This window comes from Falco biarmicus, chromosome 9, assembly GCF_023638135.1.
Source record: "Falco biarmicus isolate bFalBia1 chromosome 9, bFalBia1.pri, whole genome shotgun sequence".
Taxonomy (NCBI): domain Eukaryota; kingdom Metazoa; phylum Chordata; class Aves; order Falconiformes; family Falconidae; genus Falco; species Falco biarmicus.
Window position 1 is genome coordinate 15,264,409 of NC_079296.1, and position 6,930 is coordinate 15,271,338.

At 47.2% G+C, this 6,930-nt stretch overlaps 1 long non-coding RNA gene across 1 annotated transcript; it reads left to right on the plus strand.

Moving 5' to 3' along the window:
- Window positions 1-536: 536 nt before the first annotated feature.
- LOC130155296 (uncharacterized) lies at window positions 537-2,460 on the plus strand. Its single transcript, XR_008823995.1, has 3 exons — window positions 537-653; window positions 1,755-1,853; window positions 2,313-2,460. It is a non-coding gene; the product is annotated as an uncharacterized LOC130155296 (long non-coding RNA).
- Window positions 2,461-6,930: the final 4,470 nt, after the last annotated feature.

A 6,930-nucleotide genomic window follows, 5' to 3' on the forward strand; every position in this document is an offset into this window, starting at 1 on the left:
TGCTCTGCCAGGGCCTCCGGTGGCGGCCGGCGGAGCGGCGCGGCCGGCTGCAGGTCCGCGGTGAGGCCCTGCGCGGGCTGGGGGGAGCGGGCCCTGCTCCAGGGCTGCCCCGGCCGCCGTCTGTGGCCCGGCACGGCCCGGCCCGGCCCGGCCCGGCACGGCACGGCACGGCCCGGCCCGGCCGGGGGTGTGTTTTCTTGGGGCGGAGCTGCCGGCCTCGCCCCCCGGCGCTGCCTCGTCCTGGCAGCGCCTCTGAACACCGAAATTGTGGGGGTTACGGTCTTATTGTCACCTGACGCTGTAAATCTACAAAACGCCGTAGAATATGATGGGGGGCGGGGCAACGTTACAGAAACCCATCAGTCTTTTACCTGAGCTTCCCCCCTTCCTGCCCAGGAGACACGTTTTCCCTTTTTTCTCCTCTTTTATCCACTGACAGACACATCAGAGGATTTTCTGGTTAGTGCCCCCCAGCACCGCAGCATCTTCCCCTGGGCTGAGGTAGCGTGAAATGTCTCCTGTGCTCTACAGATGCCCCCTCCCGCGTCCTGCCGACCTAATGGAACCAGCCAAGAAGCCCTGCAGTATGAAATCGAAGAGCTGAAGCAGAAAGACCTTGCTCTAGACCAGGAAACTGCACAATTATTGTCCGAGTATGTCCTTGGCGAGCTCAGTGTCCGCTGTGATGCCTCAGTTATTTTTGTTTCAAAAAAACCCAGCGGTCTAGGGCTTAGAGCTAAAAGCCGTCCTCTTACGCCACCGCTTTTATCGTGGCGTTGTGCAACGTTGATTACAGCGTTGTTTTGATTTATGGGACCCGTTAAGGGAGAATTCTTTCCACTTTATTTGGTAAAGCAAACCCAGGTTTCACTAGGAGCTGGGATAGGAGCATTTTAACTTTACCCCAGGTGTTGCTGAGGCAAATTACCTGTGAACTGGGAATGAATGGTTTTAACCGTCGTGATGCTATGACACATCATGCTACCAGAAGGCCTTGTTCATGTGAGAATTAAAATTGAGATTGTGGCTTGTATGACCTGCCCGGTTTAGCCCCGGATGAAACGGTTTCCTTGTTTGTTCCATCCCGATCAAGTGTCTATTTCTTTCCTGTCTGAAGCGAGTGGGTTAAACGTTGGTGTTCAAGAAGCAGAGGTGTTTCCCAGGCAAGCGAAGGGCCTGGAAAGAGATGGGTGCCGCTTACAGGGTAGCGCAACTGCTTTAACTGTGGTTTCTTATGACCTACTGTGGCAGCTACTTATTAGCAGCTCTTTTGAGATCAAGTTGCTGCTTGGTTTTTAAAGAGAGGGTATCTCTGTGGGTTATTTGTTGCAAAGGAGTGTTATTTTCTAAGGTCACGTGTAGTACAGAGAATGGAAACGGCAGAGCAACAAAGGCTGTTCCCAAAGCTTTTTTGCTTTACCACCACGCCTTTTTTTTTCACTAGCTACAGATTAGAGATACAGATATAAACTGAATTCACCACAGCCTATTCCTGTTTCTACTTGATTCTGAGAATTCGGGTGGGTTGGGGTTTTTTGGTAAGTCGATGCGGCAAAAAAAACCCCACTCAAAATGAGGGTCTGCTCATTTGTAGCTTTCGTGTTGATGACTTGCAGCAACTGTACTTGCTGCCTTCGGATTCTGCTTTGGATAGTGCCAGGCTTGAGCGTCTCAAATCTCCTTGCTGTGCTGGGTCAGTAGGGGCAACACTCGCCGTGCGGCATTTTTGACCTTTTCTGCTTTTATTGCTACAGAGGCTACAGCCTGGAGGAATTGGAGCAGCACATTTCTCTGCTCGCTCCATGAGTACAATGATATTAAAGATGCTGGACAGATGCTGCTGGGCAAACTGGGTAAGGAAGGGGAAAACTGTTGATGAACAACTCAGTCAATGTTTTCATGTAGACAGAGAGAGAGAAGGTACTACGCCACGAAGGCAGAGCTTGTTTTAAAGATTCTTGAATTCTAGGGCTTTCATTGCCCAGCCACTTGTGCAGGCACAAACACTTCTGTCGTTATTTTCGCAGGATGTGTTTAGAACCGAACATGCGAAAGAATTGTCATCTACTGCTATTTTAGTCTGTGTTATGTACTGCCAAACTTTGTTCAGTCTTACCAATTTTTGTCAGTTTTGCTCTTCATATACTTTAAAAGAGTGTTGAGACAAGCAGAGAGCGCAGCTGCAAAACCTTAGGTTGGTTCCTTAGCTATGGGAGGTTCTGTGAGAGAGTTAGGGGCTACTGGGAGGAAAACACAACTTTTCTGACTGGTCTGATACTTCTGTAATGAAAATAGCCGTCTTTCTTTTCCAGCTGTTATCCGAGGGGTTACTACAAAGCAGCTCTACCCTGAATACATACGATCTGGAGCTTAGCGACTAGTATTGAACCTGAAGATTGCCCCGTCCTGCAAAGCTGACACTTACTGGGCCGTGACGGTTTGGTGTGGTATTGGTTCAGAACGGACAGAAGGTGGCCTCAGAAGCTGTGTGTGGAATTGCAACAGCGCGTGCATGAACAGCCTTATTTCCGAGCAGCTTTACAACGTGAAAGCTGTTGAATCTGTCAGCTGTGTCCTGCTTGTGGGAAAGGGATGTAGGACTTTGGATGATTTTGTCTCCTGTCTGATGGGACAGTATTTTTTTTTTTTTTTTCGTTTGTTGGAAAGGCCGTAATTCAGGTTGATGTGAAGACTCTTCCCGTGGAGACCTTGCTTCTCTCCAGCATCCAGGGGCTGTTTGGTTACTGAATAATAGAGGAAGCGAGGGCATGCAAACGTGCAATGTAATAGCTGCTTTGAAAGAAAAGAAAAAACCCTCGGAAGCAGCAAGGGAAGAAGGCTGAATTTGTGGTGGCTTGGGGGTTGGTTTTGTTTTATGATCACATCTGGGTGAGTCTGGGTATTCTGCATTTTTGTACTTAACTGCTCGGGTAGCTAGAGGTTCTGTATCATTTCTGTGGTGAATGGCAAAAGGTGAAGTTGTATTGAACTGTCCTGTCTGAATAAAGCAGCTGTCACATTTCTCAGGAATTCACTTATTGAAGAGCCTATAAAACAGCGCGTGAACCTGGGAGCAAATTCTTAACCTCTAATCTGAGACAACTGGAACATCTATTACTCAAATGTTTTCTGAGGACTCTCAATGGTGACGGTGTGGCAGCGCTACCCAGTAATGGGTAGGTGCCGAATTACCTTTACTGCTACAGAGGCTACAGCCTGGAGGAACTGGAGCAGCACATTTCGTTCTTGCGGCTAAAACAGGAACAGTCAAAAGTAAGGAGGAAGCGAGTGGTGCGGCAGAGCGGTAATAAGGGGAGCAGCGGCGATGATGAAAATGCTATCGGCAGACGCGTTACAGAGGGGTGGAGGAGAGTGCGCTTGGAAAGTATGAAAGAGGGAGCGCACGCGTTTCCCGTGATATTACAAGATAGACACCCAGGCCAGTATCAGGCATTTCACTGGGAAATGATTAAGGAACTACGGAAAACTGTCACGCAAAATGCACTATATTCTCCTTTTACACAAATTTTGTTAGAGAACGTGATGATGGGTCCGCAGCTAGTGACTCTGCTAGAATGGATCCGTGACAAAGTGCTGGACTTTCCACCTGATGGCACCTGGAAAATTCCTGCCTGGCAAGCGGTCGGCAGGCGATTGTGTGATGCTGCCGTGGAGGGGGACTCTGTGGCAGGCATGTGTTTAGCGCCTTGCTGGCAAATTCTGACTCCTCTTTTGCCAAGCGTGGGCTAATTCTACTAACGGTGCTAAACCAGGGGAGGCTGTAAATCCCCCCGACAGCGCGGCTCTTCTCAACACACCGTCGACGACGGCGATTCCCTCCACACCTCCTCTGCCCCCAGAGCTCCTGTCACTGATTGCAGCGACCCTCACAGCACAGGACCGAGCGCGGGAACAGGACAACTCGGACAATGATTCCATTGACACCGATAAACCTTTGGACCCAGGTCCTATAGACCCGGAAGAGGAGCTAGACCTTTTTCCTCCTCCCCCTGATGCACTGGCTGTATGTTCGGGGAGGGTGAAAGGGGGTCTGAGGGATCGGTGGCAGGAATGCAGGCGGGAAGCGCTTAAGCGAGGGCATTTGGGAGGCGCCATGGCACGTTCACTATTTTGTCAGCCAAATCAACCTGCAGAGTGGCAGCCTGTGCAATACGAGGCTGTTAAAGGGTTAAGCAAAGCCGTGCGGGAAGGGGGGATCCATAACACATTTGCTGTGTCCCTTCTTGGAGTGATGGCAGAGCCTTATACACTCACACCATGTGATTATTGGAAGTCATTGCTTTGTGTGGTACGCACGCCGACGCAGTGCATGTGGTTATCTGGTTTTTGCGAGCTATGTGTAGTGGCCTCGATTGAAAAGCTTAATCGGGGAACTGCTGTGAACTGTGAGCCGTTGGCTGGAGAAAATAATTGTGCCGACCGATCCTGTGACTCAGGCAAGGCATCCCAGGGACAGCTATTTGCAGACGGAGGAGATGGCTACGAAGGCAGTCCGGGTAGGGGGATACGGGAGTCTGGGCGAGCCTCTAGTGCGTCCTTCGCCACGGTCTTGCAGGGTCCTAGAGAGTCATAGACTAACTTTATTGATCGGCTTCAGAATAGTTTGCAACAACAAGTCGAGCAGGAGGAAGCTCAAGGGTTGCTTTTAAAACAATTAGCTGTGATAATGCCAATGAAAAGTGAACATGGGCATCGCAGCCCTTGCACAGGCGCAACCCCAACACGTGTCAAATGGTTATAACCCAGAACTCACAGCAGACTGTAACTCCCAGGTTGAGTTCTGGAATGCAGCGTGACACGTTTTTGCTTCTCTAATCTCTTCTGTAAGAATAGTGCACGCTCTTAACTGGCTTCGTAAATAAGGCTGCTGGCTTGCTAAAGAAAGTAATGCTACAATACTATTTCTTATTTTTCCTGGCTTATTAACAGGTGTCGATTCTGTCCGTCGTATGTTGCTACAGAACCGAGTTGCTATTGATTTTTATTATTAGCGCAGGGACAAGGGTGTGGAGGCTTTGATAGGTTGCGTTACGTCAGTCTGAGTGACCACCATGAATCAATCCACAAAAGCATACAAAACTTAAAACAAAGATCCGCAGCAGAGCCAGGGGTGGGAGGCCTTTGGTCTCTTCTCACGGCTGGGAAACTTTGGGCCGTGGATCAAAAGTAGTCCAGGATTTATTATAATCGCCTTAACCCCCGTATTGATGTTTGCCTTACGTCTCCTATGCCTTTTTGTCCTGTATTCAGCGTTTAGCTGAGTGTGACATAAATCAGGTCACGGGCACCCAGCTACACACAACCTTTGCCTTGTCGCAATTCACAAGCAAAAAAGAGGAGGATAGAGAACGTCTGAAGAGATATACAGGAGAGGAAAATAGGGAATGGCTGACCTAACGAGAGATGAGAGAACAGCTAGGTATTGTGAAGGAGAGGAGGAAAGATGAACACGGTTATCTAGTGACAAATAGGTGTCTGCATGCGTGTAGCGGTACATAGCTATGCAACTGCGTGAATGATTTCTGCCCTGAGCCTGGTGGTACGTGCAGCTGTGGTTTGTGTCCGGGCTCAGACATGTAGATACGGGCTTCTCTGTTACGGTCAAGTCTCTCTGGCTGCATTAAAAAACAAAACCAAACCAAACCAAACCAAAACAAAAAACACAGTGACTTTAATAAGACTGCAACCTGATCGAATTCCAAGAAATGTGAGATAAGATGAACTTCTGAATTTGTTCATAAGTTGTAATGGAGTGCTACCTATATATGAATGCTAGAACATAGCTCTATTTCAGTGTGACCAGAATTTAGCATGCAACTGCATCAGCATATTGACAGAATACCTTTTGAGTTATTTCTTTTTTTCGTAACCTCTAAACTGGGAACAGCTCAAGGTGAAAAGAGACTGTTCAAATCCTCAGCTGTTGCCTCAGAAGGAATAACGTGTTCTTTGTGTACAGGTGAATTTAACACAGCTGAACATTTGTTTTGGGTTAGAAGTATCTGTCACACCTTCATCCCCACCACCACAACCTTTAAGGTCGGTGGGAAAAGCATTCTGTACCCTGTTGCAGCGGGGAAACTTCAGTTGAGCTGCAGTAGTTTGCGTACTTAACTGCAGCTCCTTTGGTGAAAATGAAGTTGTCGTAGAAGTTAGACTTTAACTTGAGTAACATACCCTTTGATACCTTGTAAGCGAGAAAGATTGTGTCCTGACAGCATGCTCTTTCCCACGCTTGTGCCTAGAGTTGTACTTGAAATCAGGTTGCGTGTTAAGTTTAAACCTAATCACACAGATATCTCAAAGTCCACAAAGATACATCACTGCTTAGGGGATTCTTGCAGTATAGCAGGTGCAAAACCCGTTCCAAAGTAACGATCTAGTGAAGCGTTTTCTTTCAGGAACACCATTTTCCCACTTCTCATAGATTATACACCATACAACGTAATATCTCTCCATAAAGCGTCTTGTGGCTAAACCGCATTCTGCAAACTTGTATTAGAAATAGATGCTTGCATTTTCACCTGCCGAAGTTCCCTAAGCTAAAGGATTGTGACCTAGGCATTGCTACGAAGCTCAAAGATCGTGACAACAGTGATGGAGAAGAGTGATTTAACACGTAGTTGATTTATGGTTCATACAGGACTATATCACACTACAAAACCGGTATGAATTCAGAGTTGTGGATGTACTGCATGTTCAGGTAATAGTTTCTCTACAATTTAAAAAAAAAGTGACTAAGCTATAAATACTGTATACTCTTATCTTTCCTTATTTTTTAAGCATTTTTTTATTTCCCTGTTTGTGTATAGTTTTCTATACCTATCTCTATATAAACAACCAACACAAAGCAACCAGAACATTTTGAGAAACTTTTATAGTTAACTTCTGCATTTAATTCCAGTAACA